Source organism: Tyto alba, unplaced genomic scaffold, assembly GCF_018691265.1.
Source record: "Tyto alba isolate M040663 unplaced genomic scaffold, T.alba_DEE_v4.0 Super-Scaffold_6, whole genome shotgun sequence".
In the NCBI taxonomy this organism is placed as follows: Eukaryota; Metazoa; Chordata; class Aves; order Strigiformes; family Tytonidae; genus Tyto; species Tyto alba.
This window is the reverse complement of record NW_024881327.1, coordinates 4429901-4450360: the sequence shown is the minus strand read 5'-3', so window position 1 is coordinate 4450360 and position 20460 is coordinate 4429901. Positions and strand designations below refer to the sequence as shown.

Below are 20460 nucleotides of genomic sequence, written 5' to 3'. Positions count from 1 at the left end.
CATTCCTTAGTGTTACCACTGGCAATAGCGTCCTGGGAACTGCATCCTTGGAGAGTTGTTCTTCAGTATCAATACAGGCCTTTCTGATAACCCTTCTGGTGGTTATACACACCTTTCCATTCCTACAACCTTCATACCAATACCTAATATTTCTATTTCGGATCTCTATAAGGGGTTTAGCAAAGGTAAGCCAAGACATCACAAGTGGCACAAAGTGTAATTCCTGGAAATCTCAGCAAAGAAACCCAAAGCTGATGACCATCAAAAACTAATCTCTCAACCCATGTGGCTAGTCCTAAAAAGCTGAGGTGCCTGATGGTCCTTGTTGGAACTTGTAGTTGTGTTGCTATGTTCTATAGTAATTAAAGAGCTTGGTTTCTAGTTCTGACTATCTGGTCCCTTCTCCAAGAACTGAAATCAATTTTTAAAATCAAGTGTGGATCAATTTAACTGACAATGGAGGCTGTCATGTTTTGCATAAATTGCAAAATGTAGTACCCTATGAAAATTGGCAAAAGGACTTAAAACTCCACGAAGCTCTTTTCTTTTTCCTAAACAGTGTTAACTATGTCACAATAAATATTATTTGAAGACACATTTCAGAATTGTTGAAAATATAAAAGCACAACAGAACCTACCCAACATATTTTCACTTAATGAAGAAGAATGGAACTTTACAGCCAAAGTTGCTAAAAACACGATGTTTGCCAACTGAAATGTATAATGACAGAATCAAGGCCAGCTGTACAGACAATTACATGTGCTCACCCCTACTCTCCCTGACATGTTGCCTGGGACCTTCCTGCCCATCCAGCTTTCACGCCACCACACACTCAGCTGTAGTCCTACTGTGGTGACCTCTGTTCGTAACTTGAATCACTGATCTAGAGACGACCTCAAGGACCGAGAGCTGGGCATCACTTGGGTTTACTTTATTCTGTTTTCTTGATGTCCATCTGCAAATTCAGTTCTCCATTATCCAATACACCTTAGGTTTTAGTATTTCATTATGACAGTATACCATAGAGGAATGTTTCCAAGGGATAATTAAATAACAACAGACAGTATCTTTATGATAACAGCTGTCATTTTTCCTCATAAAGTATACTTCCCACCATTACAGGATTTTTCTCCTCTATCTTGAATTGGGACACGAACCAGAGCATGCTGTGTACTCAGGACTTTCCACAATACCAATACCCGTATGTAAGTAGGTAATCCTTTTCCCTAAAGCAAAGGTTTTGGGCATCTGTTCAACAACTGTGTGTCGACTACACATACTTCCAACAGCTAAAAAGCCTCACATTTAATGCTCTCCACTAACTGAGAAGTCAAGTTCTCAACAAATACAATGAATTAATACGTACTACTCTACAGTACATAAACTAATAAAATTAGGAAAGAGGACTTAGGCTGAAGGAAGAACACGCCTTCTGAGCCAAAATAACCTGAGGATGTAACTTGAATATGATAAAATAGAGAAACAAGGCAGAAGTAGGTAAGTCGCACTGAACATCAAATTGATTCTCAGATCCTCCAGTAAGTAAACAAACACTAACGCCCAGAAAGGTGACTAGACCAGCAGCACTAGTTAGGCTTCCCAAAAAAGCTCTAAATTAACTATCTGTTACTGCTTTCTTTACAAGGTACGGTGTCAATCAAACAATTTCCAACCTAGATATAAAACTATTCTTGTAACAGAAAATTCCTTAATTGGATGACAGCAGTGTTTCCTGGCAGAAACGCTCACAACTGTCAAATGTTTTGCTAGCTGGAAAGGCCTCTATTTGTTATTTCAGAGTACTTGCAGTACCTGCCAGTTCTGCAATCCTTATAACATTTGTTACAGGACAAAACACGAAACCTAAGCTTAAAATGCTGACTGAAAACCGGAGAAAATAGTTTGATTTCTAACATTTTGAAAACTATGCCAAAAATAAGCAGTAAGTTAGTTCAACTTGAACATTGTCAAAACCAGATCTTGCTTGACACTATAGTAATGAGAGCTGTGGCAAAATAATCACTTTTTCAGCATCATGAAGTTCAAGATAGTAAATATTCAAATCATGTCCTGCAAGATGTGTGGTGCTTGTGCCTGTTTATGCCAGCAGCCTCAAAGGTGAGTAAGACTTGGTGTGTTTGTCTGGTGAGGATGTTACAATTGTCCACCAAGAGAAAGAGTAGCCACTTATAGCACCGACTGAGATTTGTACACTCCTGCAGAGTATGACAGATATCCTTTCCCCAGTGGTTACCACTATCATATAGTTACTGCTATGTGTGGTACTAACATAGTAAATATATGATAGCAGGGGTAACTATCATCATACTGAAAAAGTGGAAAGCATGTTCTTGAGAAGAAGAATTTTGCAATAAAAATAATATTTTTCCATATTCACAGCAGAAGTGGCTCGTAGGAGGTAGGATAAGAATTTGTAAATTTGTTTGTAATCCCACATCTACTGCTTAATGGTTAATTTGTCAAAGGTGTGTATTTGGATATTTAATTTTGGGGATCTTTCCAACCCATATGACTATTCAGATTTTGAAGCTCGTCTACAGCCTTCTCCTCATTGCCTAACTGAGCAGGTGAACTTATAAAGAAATGGATATGTGTTGTATGAAAGGTGTTGAAACAGCATTATCTTATAACTCCATGGATCTCACCTCATTCTAGACACAAGCATGGAAGATATGCCATGACACTGTCACACACTGAACAAACTTGAAAACAATCTTAAATACAAAAATGCAAGTGTAGTAGCTGTGTCTGACAAGAAACCCTCAACCCTGCAAGACAAAATGCTGCATTTAATCACTGTCTGATGTTATACTTGAACGATGTATCTGTTTCATTCAGATAAAGTCCTTGCTGGAACAGGTAGAGTCAAAACTATTTTGATATGCCTGTCTACTCCTAGTTTTCTACAGTTTGAAGAAAAATCCCAGAAGTTAAGCGAGTGATATTTCTGATCATAACAATGGCTGAGGCTTACTTCAGTTTAGTACGTGACTCTCCAGTACACAGGAGACATCTACATGGACAAGTATACACAAACTGCTCCAGGACCAGCACTAGACATGTTTTTTCTAATGAAAGCAAAAAAATAAGGCTTGTGAAAGAGAGTCAGCAAGCTGGGTTACAGTCACAGTAACACAGTATTACGTCTCTTCTGGACTGAAGGCAGAGCACAGACAGTGCTGAATATGGGGAGGAAAAAAAAAAAAGTATTAAACTAGCCAATTACTAGAATAATGTGGAGTTGCCAAAGATTTGTCCTTGAGACTCCTATGTTGAGAGAACATTCTTGGATGCTACCCTAAGCTGCTTCTCTTCACTTTCTCTTTCCTCTCGCCCTTCTCCTCCCTACCCCCATCCTTCTTTTTCCTTTGGAAGCCTCATGAAGTAATTTTTTTTTTTTTTAAAAAAAAAAGGCTAAAAAGAATTAATGGGATGAAAAAACTGTTTTCTGGGAGCTCTACCCAGGATGTTTCCTTGGCCATGAATAACTACACTAGTTTTGAAAACAGCATTGCTCTATTTCAGTTGCTGAGCAGGTGGTCTGTTAAATCTTAAAAGTTATGCCTCTTAGTTAAGTGTTCCTGTAAATATTTCATTAAGCTTCCCAGCTTATAATAAGCATTTCTTAGCACTATTTTATGCAACACAGGCTACAGAAATTATTCTACCGGGGAGGGGGGAGGAAGATGAAAATATGAATGAGAATCCAATAACCACTTTTTTTTTTTTTTTTTTTTTATATCAAAGGGAAAAAAAGGTTGTGAATTCTAAGTTAAATGTGCCTGTTCAGGGAAGATGCATCTTGTTTAATCCCATCACCTCATAGCCCAAGCGAATAAGCATATATTATCTCTTTGTTCTCTTTCTTATAAGCTTATTCAATTATTTTTAAAAAGCTTTCCTTTAAAACAATACTTTATAAATAGTTTAAGAAAGTATAGGACACGTTCTTCCACGACATCTTCCCATAAATGAATTTATCTCTATAACAGGTTTTGTCACCACAAAACATTACTGATCTCTGTTCCAAAGCAATAAAAATAAAAGGTGTTAACCACGAGCAACTTGTAGCTGTTTAGATGTCAGCAGTCACTCCATTTGTATTTCTATAAACTCAAAGGATCCAGTCTGGTTGACTGTTGCTCTCCCAGTCAATTAAACACTACCAGAAGTTTCTCTGTCAATTTTGCAAACCATCATCTGTTTTACTCCCTGGCATTTCCCCTTTTTGCAAGTGATTTAAATCATCCTAAGATGACACAGAGGATATTAATTATACGTTAAACAGCATTTTTATTACTTTTTTTCTTTTTGTTTATAACATTGAGAAATTAAATCTTTCCCTAAAAATTTTAATTATCCTGTTCTCGGATGTCTGCTATATTATGTTGCTTTGGTGAAATGAAGAAAGTCTCCTATTATTAGCCCAAAAAGTAAAATTGCCTGTCGCAGTTCTTCCTAGTTTGTCAGCATAGAAGAGTGTAATTCATTGGCCTTGCACATTTTCTACACTTCAGGAGAATTATTGTAGAGATGGTGATGCATAAAGTTATACTTTAGAGATCCAAAACCAGGCTTCAATTCTTATTCAACTAAAGGTGAAATGGAAACATAATATTCGAAGGGTGGGGAAAGACAGACTATTCGGTTGTCTATTTCAAGTAAAGCATCTGCATTCTCCCTGTGTATTTTTAAGCCATGCAGCGAGACCTGTGATGACTGCACAAGAAATTACAGACAACATAATGCTTGAAGCACCATTACAGAACTGCATAGCCAATAGAGTATTAAAGCACGGAGAACCTTCCAGCTCTATAATAACTATTTAAAGGGAATAAAAGTGAAATTTGTACAGCTGTAAAGGTCTTACAGAGACCGGAGCACTACAGAGTAAAGCAGAAAGGGAACTGGAGTAATCTTCACACTATTCGCCATTAATATGTAAGTAGGAAGGTAGGTCTGAGGCTAAATTATTAAAAGCGAGAACAGAATTCTCTTTTACCAATCTGTTAAACCAAAAGGCAACCGTTATAATGTAACATCATTTCCTGAATAATACTGAAGGTTACTAAATATATAGACATAACACCTGGCTCAGAAAGACCTCCAGACACTAATAGAGCTAGCACAGTCTCCACAGCAAACAAGCACTAAAATTCCTTCAACTTCAGATGTAAGCATCTAATTCTTCTGCAGATTAAATCCTGACTTTCAGATTGGGCATCCAAACAAGGAGAGAAATGCACAGTGAAAATACACATCTGCAAATATTCTGACCAGCATCAAACTGGACCTATGCGGGTAGAAAAGGATATAAGCCATATCTCCAGAATAACATTTAGTAACACTGCCTGACTACAAAAAAACACTTCTCCACTAGTAATCCCTGCCTCATTCACCACGCACAATAAAATGTGGCTAGAACTCTACAGATAAAAATGTCACACAGCTCTGATTTATCCTCAGCACATCAACATTCTGAGCAACAGTTCTATGGAAAGCAGGGAGAAACTATGGAAAAAGGTATTACACACAGTTATAATACATACTCACGTACACCCAAGAAACCTGCAGAGCAACTGGGGACTGCTGTAATAGCCAAACTAGGTAACAGTGCTGAGGTGCTACCACCTGTGTGATCAACAACTCAAAGCAATGGGATATTTTGTCTATATTGGCATCAGACTAGCACCTCAGATTGTGCTCCTGGCTTCAGCTGAGCACACCTGACTGCCTGCCTTCACCCTCTCAAACCACACAAGCAGTGTTGAGCTGATGTTCTTTTTACCAGCTCCTTCTCATCCCCTTTCTTTAGTATCCTCATCTGAATTACATCCTGCCTGATCAATTCTTATTTTATTTGTTAGCACGTCACCTTTCTAGCCTAGACTCTGAATATCACTTCCCCTTCCTACAGTTTCACTCCTCAGGTTTCAAGCGCTCATCTCTCTGGGTTTGTTCTCTTCCCTATTGTTTTCTCCTCCTGGTTTTACTTTCACAGGACTCTTCCTCCCAAGCAGCTTTCCCTCCCAGAGCTCCTGGGCAGCAGGCAGCTTGTGTCAGTAGGGCTGCTCACCTCCCACAGCCCAGGTGACTCGCATTTGTGATTTCAGAGCAATCCTGCTTTGACCCAGTCATTAAATTTTAGAGAGGCTTCACCCAATAAACTCTAAATCTTCCCAGCACAAGAACAGGTGTTTTCAAGGTCTACTATTTTCCACAAGCAAATAAAACCTCTGAGGAAGGGGAGAAATGTACTCCTTGCACAAGAATCAATCCATTTTGTTTCAAGGCCCCCGTCCTGAAGCATTGGTGTATGTAAGTTTCCAACAGCGTCTGACAGTTATCTTTTTCCCCCAGCTCAGCTCTCTAACCTTGCCAAAACCTTCAAAGATTTCTGCTCGAAAGACTGGCAGACATAACACAGGGAGTTTAAAGCCCTGCAAAAGGTGTAAGTAACAATGACCATTGCCAGATATATCAAGGAAACCCAACTTTAAATAGATGATTACGGTAAAAGAAAAGAGTATTCATCATTTATCACAACCCATTCTTCAACTATCGTTTTCACTCTCTATTTCAACAGTTTTACCCAAGAAAACTAATTTCTAGCTTTTAATAGCAAATTTAAGTTTCCAAATGTTGAAATTTCCATTGCCTTTCTATGGTAAACTCTGTTACCTCCAAATTGTTTCCACTTTGTTGTGGTTGTTGAAAGCGGTTGTTTGTCTGAAAAACCTATCTCCATACCATCATGGGGAGAAAGAGCCACATCTGTTGTCAAATATATTTTCACAATATTGATGCATTCACTTTGTGTGAATTTTATTTTAGGAAAATACTACAAAAAAGAGTTCCCTTGCTCCATTAACTTACTTCCTTGCTCTGGCAGGCATCTCATCATCTTTATGAAAGCTTCTTCATGAATTTCTTAGATTCTATTTTAATGCATTAAGATACGGTTTGATCTAAAATACCTTCAATTGGGAAGCTATTCTATTGATTAGAAACCCTATTCTAATTCCTAGAGTAAATTTATACACAGCCAATATAGTTATTTGCCCTCCTATCAGTAGAGTCGTATTCTAATTCTTTCCTTGTGATTATCCCCACACATTTATAGAGTACTCCTATGCCTTCTCAAATTTCATCTTACCAAAGAAGCCAAGCTCCCAACTAATGACATGATACATGTCAAAAAAGTTTGACAGTATGCTTTCTTTCTTAAAAATCAAAATTGATCTTATTTACAGTTTAGCTATACAAACAGCTATATAAGCACAGCTGAGGCCTTTGATCTGTCACACTTCCTTAGTATCAGTCTCTTTGGTAAGTTCCTAATACCTTTTTCTAATTTTCTTTTCCCATTATGCACAGAACTATCCTTTCTTCCAAAAGCAGTTTAAGAACTTGAATAACACTTATGTCAAAACCATTATCCTGCAGTTACCTGGATTAATCTTCCCTCTTTTCTTAAAAAAAAAAAAAATGTACACTGCTCTATTAATGCCTAATTAACTAGCCACTCCATTTTCCAGCAGATCCACACTCAGATTCCACCTTAATTTCCATTTCCATACTTCTATGCCTTTCCCTGTAGGTGACTAGAATCACTTGGTGTAAAACATGGTGCACAATCAAGTTTTTTGACAAACCTAGACTTTTAACGTTTCCCCACCCCCTCTTGGAAACATATCTGATGAACTTTGTGCTACTTACTCCAATAACCCTTTGCAGGGTCTAAGTCAGCTTGACAGTTTCTCTGAGCAGGATACTGTCTCCAGTCCTAAGGCATTGAAAAATCTAGTTGTGATGATGAATACTATCATTCTTTCATGAGTTCAAGTGTATCTTAATGACAGCTCTGCAGAACATGCATACATTTAACCATGGTTTATAAAGAAGCCATTATAATGCTTATAGCCTTTAGAAGTAGTCTAAGTTCTCCAAGATACAAAGAAACATTGGTGGCAATTCTGGGAAAAAAAAAAAGAAATTAATTCCATCCCATTAGCTGTAACATTGCCACAGGCAATCACAAGCACTCCCTCAGTTTTTGTCTTGTAACTGTTATCACTACCTGGATTCCTCACAGGTGTTTAAGTAGAGGTATAACCTGTAATTGCTACTGACTAGACCTTTAACTGAAATTAAAGTTTTAAAATAAAAATCTAACTTGACTAGACTTGACAGATCATACAATACATTTTGTATTCTAAAACATAAACCCAGACAAGGAGGCAGCAAGCATGTGCTCTAAAACAATTTTTTTTTCCCATTTCTACATATTATTTAACAAAATATTTTCATAACAACTTTACTCTTAAAAATTCCCATAGAAAATGAAGATGGTTGTATACTGTTAGAGTATGCGATAAAAGCTCATCTGCACCCCAAAGGAGCACGGAGACACAGTGGCAGGTGGGGGAGCGCAAATAATACCCTGCCCAGCTCCTCCCAGGCCCATCACGGGAGCAATCAGCCCATTCCATTAGGCCAGAGGACCACAGGGATGCACAGTGGCAGGCAGGAACACAAATTAGGGACTTGGAGGAAGGGAAGCCCCATCCAGATCCTTCCCAGGAGAGCCTCAGCCCCAGTGTCCAGGTGTGAGACCCATCACGATGAGTCAACATCACAGCACCTCTTGGACAGAGAGGGATCACTGCCCAGGTGTGTGGGACACATTATGCGACAGAGGGGAAGGGCATGTGGGGATTGCACAGGACTTATTATGGGACATTTACAGGAGGAAGCAAAGGCAGGGACAGTGCTGGATTTACATGATTTGGGGAGGAACAAGTGGGAGAAAGCAGAGGAGTAAGTGGATAAAAAGGGCCAGTTGCACGCACACAGTTTGCTGGTTTGTACACGTGCCCTGCGCCTGATCAGCACAGTCTGTCCTATCTCCTTATTAAATCCTTCCTACCTCTTTTCTGGGTGAGGGGCTCTATTCATTATGCGTGTGTGCACAGGGGTCTGAGTACAGCAACTGGGGTGGGACCTCCAGCCACCAGAGAGACCAGGGTGAGGGGTCTTAAGTGCCAGCCTGGGGGGAGCCATGGGGACACGTGCGTCCACGCTGCAGCACCTGGAGCAGACGTGCATTCACGTGTGTACTGGGAACACATGTTCTGCCTTGCTACTGCCCAGACCTGGGGCATGGAGCTGTGGTAGCCTCACCCTTCTCAGGCTGCCAGATCTGGCCCAGTATCTTCCTCTAGCACAAGGAGAGAAAAGGTTTTTGAACAGTTAAACACGGCACATGCTTAAAACAAGATTTTCTTTTCCCATTCCGCATACAGTGATAATCATCCTTCACTCCGTATCTCAATTCTGTCCCTTTTCCACTGTTTTTCCACTCAGATCACTTCACCCACTTCACATCAATCTTCTCTTATCATAGATATTTCCTCCCCTCCTTTTCACTTCCACCCTACCCCTACCTCAGATTATACGGGTTCATTTTCCTTTAGTTTCCTGAGGCCTTTCTCCATTTTCTATAATCTTACCTTCCTCTCCATGAAGTTCTTCTTATCATTTCCTCTTTAAATTCCTCAAACACCCTTTCAGTAGGGATAAAAACTGCCCCTTACACATTCTGTCACTTCAGCTTTCTTCCTGCTTGCCAAAATTCATTCTTTGTAGCATCGCCTTTCACTCTCTGTCAAAGCAGAACACATGCAATTGAGGCACTCTCCTTACTTAAATAAAACATGGTTATTTTCAAACGCTTACTGAAAAAACAGGGTTTGTATTAAAGTTTTTTTCACAGGAGAACAAAATAAAATCATCAGACTATTACTACGAATGCAGTTCAAAAGGCTCAAAAAATTCAGAAAACAGTTTCTCACAAAGTTTGAGGGACTTCTCATGTAACAAACCCACCAAGAAAATACTCAAGGTTTAGTTATTTCTTTTCCCCTCCTTCCCTGTATGCAGCCGTAGAAGAGACCAATCGCACATACTCCTCTTGATAAGATTTGATTTCTCAGGCTTTGCTCTACCTTAAATTGCCCACCTTACCAACTTCAGCATATCCATATATGACTGCGAAGCTGAATTCAGCTCTTCACTCTAGCAAGTTTATCAAAGAGCTTTTACCTTTTTGAAGCATTTTGCCTCGAACGGACAGTCAGTCCCTTCCTCTCAGCTCCATAGAACACTGCATCCCACCAGCTCTGAAGACCAGCATTTGAGCACCACATGGAGATGAAATTAGTTTGTGTTTTATGCAGGTATGGCATCTTCCATCCAATACCTCATATCGTCTGTTAGGACTTTCACTAACCTAAGGCACTGATTTTACTGTTCAGTTTAAAAAAGATACAAACAATGAAGATGCATCTTAAACATAGCTGTACAGGATTGAAAACATTTATCAGCTTTACAGAAAACTATATGTCATCACAAAACCTCATGTCCATCAACTGACTCTTTAATGACTGTTTACCCACATGGAGAGCTAGCACAGAGAAGGATAAATTGATACCTTTATTACATAAAGGTATTTTCTACACTGCATTGAAATTATTACTACTCCCCAGAAAAACAACTCAGTCACATTAGCTGACCTGTGTTTGGCTGCACTTGGCAGAAGAGCTTCAAATAGAATAGACCACACCACTGAGAGGAGAAAACAGACATCTTTTGAAGGGGGTTGGCTCTCAGGAGCCATACTTTAGGTTTTTTTCTCCAAAGCAGCAGCACAGACCCTCTCAGCCTGAAGCAGCAATGAGGTCATGTAATATATTGTCCATCACAGGCCAGGACGGGAATGTGCCTGTGTTCACAGAACATGGCAAGGACTGGTCATGCAGCCTGATGCCAGTTTCACACACTGGAAACGTTGAAGCACAAGGTCTTCCCTTGGGGACTGTGATCATCCCTTTCCTATGAGAGCCCAAGACCAAGAAAGCATGATTAGATTTAGTTCCGGTATGCACTATTTTTGTGTTAGCACATGGGATTTTCACTCCACAGCCTACTTCTGAGCAAGGGTTTTTGCTTTCTCCTGTTGATGGTGTCGAGGTCCTTTAACAGCAGAGCAATAGAGCACTTGCTGCAACTGCCTCTATGCTCAGCCAGTCCTGATAACCAGAGAGCTGGAGTTCACCTCACATTCTTCTGCTATGCCAATGGGTTCCAGCCAATATTTCCAGCAACACACCAGGGTTAATGCTGCAGTCTATGTTATTCTACCACCCTTCTTTCATCACACTTACCAAGACCTACGATGCCTTACACTGGGCTTGGGCTTCCCCTTAAAACTCTGATCGCGTAACTAACACACGCATACTCCTGTCCTGTCAGAAAGCAGCTCCAAAAGTTCACTTCTCCACTGGCTAGAAATCTTAATCCTAGTCCTTATTTTATCACTACTTTGACCTTATACCTAACCTGAGGGACAAAATTTTGGTATCTATCTAGCTTGGCTCATGTTACATCAATTTTACATCTGAATCAACGTATTAATAATGTTTTTCTTCTTCCAACCTTTCTTTCATGCTACAGAAGTCCCTTTCTTCCGTAACATCATCGGTATTTCAAAAATTCCATCTGGAAGATACTTCAGAGAATACCTTGGCAGTGGCTAGGGAGAAGAACCCTATCTTGCATGAGACCCACAGTCATCAAGCCATCACAACATAAACTACAATCCACGGAGGTCAAGGAATTTGGTCCCATGACTGCAAAGATGGCCTGGCTTTCCCTCACTCTGCTTGCGTTTGGAATTTCTTCTCTCCTGTAGAGTGCTGAAGGGCAGAAACTGGAAAATGGGGATTAGTACACTATCAACCTCAAATACATTGTCACGCAGTGACCCAGCATGACCAAAACAATTATGACATGCACAGCAGCTGTCCCCTACATATCCTCACTGGAAGCCCTAATCATACAATGTCACAACAATCACACTTCCACAATTTTCCGCAGAACCACGGTGCCCCAGCTTATTCCCTCGACAGCTGTGTAACACAACATGAAGTAAAATAATACAACACAGCACAAGGGAGAAGTTGACTGTAATACTTCTACATCCATCAAAAAGGATAGAGAAACAGTTCCTCTGAGGAAAATGGGAAGCCTTATAGGAAATCAGTCAGTGACCACTACCTTAGCTAAAGAACTTAATTTTGCAATGGGGATAAACAGACAAGGAAGAGTGTTGTTCTGAACGGCAAATAAAACAAGCTTCTGGTTTTCCATTCTCAAAGTGACCTGCTGAACAGATTAGAAGTACTTAAGGTGTTCAGTGTTCTGAAGTACCCCACATTTTCCACCATGTCCCACACTGACCAGTATTTTAATACAGTCAAATATTACACACCCTTTTTGCAGGAATGATGTTTGCTATCTAATTTTGTCTACCTAAAAGTGTATTTGAAGCTACAAACAGTCTGAATTTCGCTTTCAGTTCCTGGTGGGCAATCATAGAAACATTCCCAGTACATCCTACCCTCCTTGATGAACCAAAACCTTAACGAACCAAAACCTCCACAGGTTAGAGAATTTTCAAGCTACTACTGATTGCATATGGCTAACCTACAGTAACACCACTTCCACACCATGCATTATATTATCAGGACGAGTTTACGTAGCACAAAACTGCCCTTTCTTCTTTATCCTAAGATTTCCAGTTAACAGCTGCATCTAGCTCCATTTTCTTTGCTCTTCTTTCTTCGCTTTATTGCTTCTTCTACAGGGTGGCTAGGTACCCATTCACAGAACATTTTTGCACATTCAGGAAGAGCCACTGCCTGCTCAGCACTGCCTGTGCAGACAGACAGACACGGGCAGCATACAATACAGCCAGCCACCTCGCTCCAAAGCACGGAAAGGTCAGCCAAGTCAGTTCAGGGTAGCAGCTAACAAGCCAAGGTTTCGTGTTGTGCTGCACTTCCCACCACCGTCCCAGGGCAGGCATGCTCCTGTCATAGGGACAGACAGACACAGATGGGTCAATTCTGGAAGACGTTCTTGTGAAGAAATCTGGCAACAGACAAGCAATGCTAATGGGACAAAATTCAGGCAGGAACATTATAACTCTTCCTACACACAAGCCACCACAAATGCTTTCGACGCCTTGAATGCCACACTCCTTGCGAAAAAACATTAATTTTGTAAGATTATGAGAGCTATAAATATAGTATCATCTTCGCTGTAAAATCAGAAACTTTTTCAGTAGTCACCTAATCCGAAACTAACTTTATACCCTTCCACAGCTCAGCACTGCCAAAACCTCTCACAATACAGTACAAGACTTACCTTGTACAACCAACAGGATAGCACTGTGGCAGTACAATAGCCCAAAGCACCTTTAATGTCTTTGCATCCCAAGAACCATTGCACAGAAGGAACCACATAAAGTTACAAGTAGCACTGAAATACCTAGTTCTGAAACGACACAGAATAATGCAATAATATCAAACTCCCTACTATCTCCAAACTGTGGTACTCTAATTAATGAGATTTAAGTTTCAGTGTATGCTTAGTTGCCAATGAATTGGGAAAAAAAGATACTGAACCATCAAGATGGCTACACAAAACAAGGTAATGTTATTTTACCATTTCATATTGGCTTGACTCTATCATATAGTCTACTTTTTAATAGGTTTATTCCTCTTTCATGAAGAATCTGATATAAACTGCTGTAATACCAAGTGCCTGCTTGGAAGAAAGTCCCCTTTTCAGTTACCAATGATTTGGAAAAATACTATCCAGCAGAAGAGATGTCCTTTTTTTGGCCTGTGATCATTCTGTTCACTTTAAAGGAACGCACCTCATTAACCCCAATAATTAACAAGGTTATTCTCATCACATAAAAGGTTTAAATTCCTCTATTGAGTCATTATTTGAATTTGCACTGCTATTAAGATGATGAGGCTATTCTCGATTTAATTTCACATAACAAGATGTTTCTCTTAAAAGATACTAATTTTTTTCAAGTCAAGGCACAAAATTTCTTTGTCATGTATGCTACATGATAGTGACTCTACTGGGATGGATAATATACATACAGAAGCCAAACAAAATTAAAATTGAAAATCTAGAAGTGGTAAGGCAGTGATGTAAAAAGACAGCAAAAATAGAAAACAGGCATCTGATAGCAGCACGGCTGTGGCAGCAGAAGCCCGCAATAACTGAAAAAAAAGGAAAAAAAGACCAAAATTACAAGGAGATATACATAGCTTGGGAAAAGACTACTAGCAGATGCACCAATTCCTAGCTGGACCATTCCAGAAAGACTCCACAGGCTACAGAGAAACTTCCAATTCCCACGCTTTTCACACTGGAAGTGTTAGCAGTGCATGTTTGGGGAATTTTGCTCCCAGATCACATGAAAGGTTTTTCAGGACTGTCTAGCTAATAAAATCTTCTAAAAATCTAACAAATGCTTTGATTTTTGCAGATAGGTGTTTCTAGTACATGAATTTGCTTCTTTTACAAGAGAAAAGCCAGTTGTCTAAAGCCAGACAGTTATTCTGAGGATATTAAAAACAGTTAATTGTCACAGTCACATAGAGATATTCCACATCAAATATAAAAACCAAGATGACAGTTTATCTCATTAGCCATACCGACATCATATTAGTTGATGTAAGCTGTAGTTAACAAACATATGGAATAATTATATCTCGAAAAAATTAGTAGAGATTTCATTATATAGGTTTCATTGGCAGCATACCTGACACCAGAGCATTTGAGCGCCTTGAATGCAAATATCTGGAGATGTCAAATTAGCACCCAAGCTTTTGCACAGAATTCAGTCACTAGTAAATAACAGTAATTTTTAAAAATCCTTTAAATGCTAGAACAGACAGGAGAACTGTCTTGTCATGACACAAGGATTACCACAGCTCTGACTGGGTCAAACACTGAATTGAAGTAAGTTCACAGAGTTAAGGTGAGCTGTCAGTCCCATATCAGGGAGTTTCAAGCACTGCTAGTTTCACCTATCCACATACCTTAAAAGAGTGTCATTCATTTAGCGTACTTGTTCCAGAAAACTTCATTTTTTAGTATTTTAAAGCACCCATTGCTAAATCTTGTCACAAGTGCTTAGCAGTGTGAGAAAAACATTAAACTCTTCCCGTCAAGAGTGCTGTAAAATATCCAGAATAAACCCACTATGCAAGTCTAATCAGCACAACAAGTCCCTCGGGAATTATCAATTTGCAAATCTCTCAGACACCTAAAAAGGGTAAGAAAGTTGTTAAAAATATAGCAGGGTACTCATGAATGAGCCATACACTGAATTTTCTTTTTAAAGTCTAAAGCAAGTAAACATTCTTCAGCAGAATGAACGCAGAAATATGCTCGTGAGATTAATAGAGAAGGTAATGGAGGGCAATATTTAATCATTGTGACAGTTTAATGTAAGTTTGGATGAGGCTTTTGGTCAGGTATATTAGACACTACCAGAGTTTTTAGTATTATCAGGAAGCATCATCACTGTGTCTCTATACACACCCTTAGATATGGTCTAAACATTGAGAAATGCACCTGAATGCTCACAGGTTATCCAGCACTATCTTTGTTAGTTAATACATTCCAGTCTTCCTTTTCATATTGTGGTTTTCCAGTTGAAACCAATGCCCTGTGAACAGCAAACCTGCAAGTTTCATTGCCACTAATTGGTTTCCTTCCCCACTCTAATACAAGATGCAGACAGCACACATCTTCTCACCCCCCACACCCAGCAGTCAGGGACAGAACCCCAAACAGAAGGGTTTGTTTTTCAACATGAAGTTCAAAGAGCTTAAAAATTACTTTTTGTTTTTCTTTTCTTTTTTAAACAAACATTGAAAATAACCAGAGTGGCTTTGGCACTGCTTTAATCAGTTTAAACTTGAAGACAGGAACTCTAATTAAAATCTGGAGCTCTAGCTGTAAGAAACAGCTAATTAGTTCCCAACTTTTTAATGAAGTACTGTGGCAGCATCCATATTAGCTGTTCAGTATCAAAAAGGGAATGTTCTGCAAGGTAAGCTCATTCTCTCAGGCAATACATCACTTTGTATATTTACTTCAATTCATACCATTGTCACGGGGATTTAAGAAAACACACTATAATAACCATCAGATTTGCAGATTTCCATACACAGCGAGATAACTGAACTTTGCAGCATTTCAAACGGGGAAGGCAGTTCATTACCTCTGTGTTCGGCAATGAAGACAGTTTAAATTGCACTAAAGTGTAAGGTGGTGTTTCCCTCCTTTCAGTTTGCCCCTGACCGCAACTGGCAAATACAAGAAAGAAGATGAGGAGGAAGTGTGAAAAGGAGTTTTACGCGTGTGCTCCCCAGAAGTCTGGGCAAAATACATGGGATAGGGGAAAAGTGACGAGTACTCCCAGATTAAGAGGAACCCCGGCCAGCCACAGCAGGACATGCTGACAGCAGTGGAAGCCTGAACACCTTCATTCACCTTTCCACAGCTTTTAGCGTCTCATTTTATAACGGCCGGTACCTCTATCCCCCTTCCCACACACAGAGAACCAAGAGGAAAAAACAAACAAACAAACAAACAAAAAAAAAACCGCTGAAAAATTGATTACAAGCAAAGGACAACTTTGCCCACGTTCCCCGTCCAGGTTTTTCCAACCCGGGTTTCCTCTTGTTACCAAGTCGCCTCATGCCAGGATTCCTCAGAAAGCCCTCAGCATTAAAGCGGCATTTATGCCGGTGTCACGCCGAGGGGGATGCGGAGTTGCCCCTCGCGGGTGGGAGGCGGAGTGGGGGAGGCTCGGAGGGGAGCGATGCCCAAGGCAGCCCCCGCGCCTGCTCACCCCCGGGGATCCCCCCTCCGCCCTGGGGCGAGGGAGGGGGTGGAAGAGCAAAGAGAAACTCCCTTCGAGGATTCCTGCCGGCAGACTTCGGTTATTATTTCCCTCCACAGGCTGAGGGACTGTCAAAAGTGCCCGCCCGCCCGAACGATGCAACGAGACGGGGGGAGCCGACGGAAACCCTCGCCCCGCACCCGCCACCGGCCGAGGGGAAGGGAACAGCAAAAAAAAAAAAAAAAAAAAAAAGCATAAATAAATAAATAATTAAATAAAATAAAACAAAACAGAAGAAAAAAAAAAAAAAAAAAAAGAAGAAGAAGAAGAAAAAACCAAACCAAACACAAAAACAACAAACTGCGGGGGAAAAAAAAAAAAAAAAAAAAAAAAAAAAAAGAAGGAAGAAAAAGCCCCAAGACTCCCCCACACCCCCTCCCCGAAAAAAAGGGGCAGGACCCGGGACCCCCGCCCACTCACCGGCGGCGGGCCGCGGTGCCTCAGGGAGCCGGCTGCCGGGGCGGCGGGGCCGCCTGCCCGCCGGGCTGCGCTCCCGCCCCAGCCCGCCGCCACGCCACGCCCCATGACGTCATCCCCGCGGACACGCCCCCCCCCCGCCCCGCCCGCCGGGGTCTAGGACGCAGCCACCGCCCCCTTCACCGGTCGTCGTTCCCCCCCCCCTCCCGAAACCCGCCGGGGATGGGGGGCAGGGCCACCCCTGCCCGCACCCCCCCCCCCCCCCCCGCCGCCGCTCCTCCCGGCCCCGCCGGGTCCCCCGGGTGGGGGGCTGCCCGCGGCCCCCCCCCCGTCCCCACGGGGGCGGCAACGGGGGAAACACAGCCGGTGGTCAGAGCGGCTCGCCCCCGAGGATTCGCCCCCCTTCCCCTCCTGCTTTTCCCCGTGAAATACCCTTTAAGAAATCAATTTATTGAAAGTGTAGGAACCCTGCGTGGAAGCCCTGGGCGAGGAGAGATGGAGAGCTTATTTGCAGGTTTATTTCTGTTTGCATTTAAAAAACGGAGTGGGCGCCTGGATTCTCCCCTTTCCCCTCGGAGAGCTCTGCAGAAATGGCATCTCTCGGCCATTAGTTCAACGCAGAGAAGAATTGGGGCGGGGGGGGGGGGGCGACACGGGGACGACAGAGAGCACACGACACGACAGCATGCAGCCCCATTCCTTGGACTCCAGGTTGTATAATTATGTCATGTTTAGAAATAAATCAAAGTTTGAATGGCTTAGATAGCTTAACATTAACAAACTGACATCCTGAGGCAGCATGCTCAGGTAGTGGTCCAGAGTGGGAAAGCCAATATAAAATAAAATGAAAAATCTACCTTAAGCTGAATTTCCCAGAGCATGACAACACATCTGCGGGTTACATATATTGATAACGGCTTCATCGACAGAACAAACCATTCCAGGCTCATTTAAATTATGCCTCTATGGTCTTAAGAGACAGAAAGAGTAGGAAGAGTACATACAGACTTTTTCTTTTCATTTTATATATTTGTGCTCGATTGACAGGTCTAGTAATTAAAGAAAACATTAGTTTGAGCTGCAATGTAGAAAGAGCGGTACTACAAGCCTGAGGCTTCTCCAAAGAAGCCCACTGAAAAGATGAAGAACTGTCAAGTTCTGTTGCCATAAGGGCAAGTGTCCAAACAAGCATCACCTTCATCATGATGAAAACATCAAGCAGGTACCTGTATATTATGGAGCTCACTTAAGTAGATTAAACTATTATTTCTCATATTTTTTCTGGGTCCTGGGATCTGATCCAAAGATCAAAACATGAGAGCTTTTCTAAAGCTGTATCTGCTTGTTATATATTTCTTCCTCTTTTCTGATAAATAGTAAAAAGGAAATAAAGCTGTTCAGAATTCTCCTCTCACCTTCTGGCACCAGTTTAAAAATTCCTTTAAGTCTCAGCAATACACAGGTACATTTTCACTCATGCTTGCAATTTTTATCTTGCCTTACTTATCTTTTTTTTTATTGGAGATTTCACCTAATCAGGTTCGTAACAGCAATTTTTATATCCTGAAAATAAAATTGAAAATGGAGCTATATCAGCCTCAATTATTGCTGCTCTGCCTCACTTTTTTAACACACTTGCACGGCTACTCATTGCATCAAAATACATCCCTTCTTCCCTTCCAAAGAAAGTATCTGGGTGTTAAATTGTTTCCTGTTGTTCTGGGTTGAGTGAGTGGTGGAGTTTTTTGGTGGCAGGGGAGGGGGCTATCGGGGCGGCCCCCTGTGAGAAGCTTCTCGAAGCTCCCCCAGCTCCAAGCCAGCTCCACTTCTGTTTAGGAAATTGAGCCAATCGGCTGCGCCTCTGCGATAACATATTTAAGAAGGGACGTGGTGACGGGCAGTGGGACTGGTGAGGAGGAGTTGCTGCAGCTGCGTGAACACCAAGGTCAGTGGAGGAACGGAGGAAGAAAGGAGGGGGGAGGTGTGCCGGAGCAGAGACCCCCCTGTATCCTGTGGGGAGACGGCAGGGCGGCCCCCCCTGCCACCCATGGAGGTCTACGGTGGAGCAGACATTGATTTATGGCCTGTTGCTCCTGCTCAGATAATCAAGGTTCTGTGCCCGAAGAAGGCCGGGATCTCATGGGAAAAGGCAGCCCCGCTGCTGTAGTTCAGCGCTGGGAGGATTGCAGCATGCGGGGGAGTCCCACGCCGGAGCAGCTCGGGAAGGGCTGCAGCCGTGGGAGGGAATCCAGTCGGAGGAAGTTAGTGACCCATGATGGAGCAGTGTGGGGAACGCTGCGGCCCATGGGAGGAATTCATGTCGGAGAAAGTTTGTGCAGGACTGTCTGCTGTGAGAGGGGGACCACGATGGAGCAGGAGGAACAAGTTTTGGACACTCCCCTCACCGAAGATGAGGGAAGTGGCAGCACTGACTGCACCCCCCATTCCCTGCCCCTGCGCCCCTGGGGGAGGAGGTAGAGATATCGGGAGCAGAGCTGAGCCCGGGAAGAAGGGAGGGGTGGGGGGAAGGTGTTCTCAAAATGTGGCAATGCTTCTCACTGTCCTACTCTGTTATGTGTTGTTAGTGTCTGTAATAAATCTATGTTCTTTTTTTTCTTCCCCTAACGAGTCTGCGTCTAGCTCATGATCATAAAGGGGAAATTTTTCCCCATCCCAGTCCTATCTTGAACCCCAAGCCTGGCTCTCTGTCCCTTCTCATTGCCGGAGGGGAAGGCAGAGAGAGCTGCTGCGTTGTGGTTGGCTGCCAACCAGGCCCAAACCACAACACCTGTTAATCTGCAGAAAAGTTTTTCAATAACTGGATCAGTAAGAACACACATGCAGGAATGAGGACTACTCCTTCCAAAAAATCCTTCCTCCCACCTGGGATCCTGAAGCCCTAGGCTGAGGCAGTAGTATGAAACTTTTGCTCATTGCTTTGGGGAAGTGGACTAATCAACGGAGGTCTAGTAAAGGCTACTGATCTCATGAATCCAGTGCTGTTTCGTTTCAGTAAGACACTTCAATGATTTCATTAAGTGGAACACCAAACTCAAAAGACAAAAAGTACCTCAGATTCACACAGACGGATGATATTAAGTGAATAATGAAGCAGCTACCAGCAAAAAAAAAAAAAAAAAAGAGACGAGGTGACATTTGAACTTAACTGGAAAAAAGA

The 20460-nt window shown here is 41.8% G+C and overlaps 1 protein-coding gene across 2 annotated transcripts in view; it reads right to left on the bottom strand.

Annotated features, from left to right (window-relative positions):
* Positions 1 to 17346, bottom strand: part of MARCHF1 (membrane associated ring-CH-type finger 1) — a 246852-nt gene extending 229506 nt beyond the window's left edge. Inside the window, exon 1 of one of the 2 annotated variants that reach the window (XM_042808441.1) lies at positions 17286 to 17346. The gene's annotated coding sequence lies outside the window, so the exon portion shown is untranslated. Of the gene's footprint in view, positions 1 to 9534; positions 9618 to 17285 lie in introns of those variants that run through there. The other variant, XM_032983903.2, reaches the window with a different exon arrangement.
* Between the last annotated feature and the right edge of the window lie 3114 nt (positions 17347 to 20460).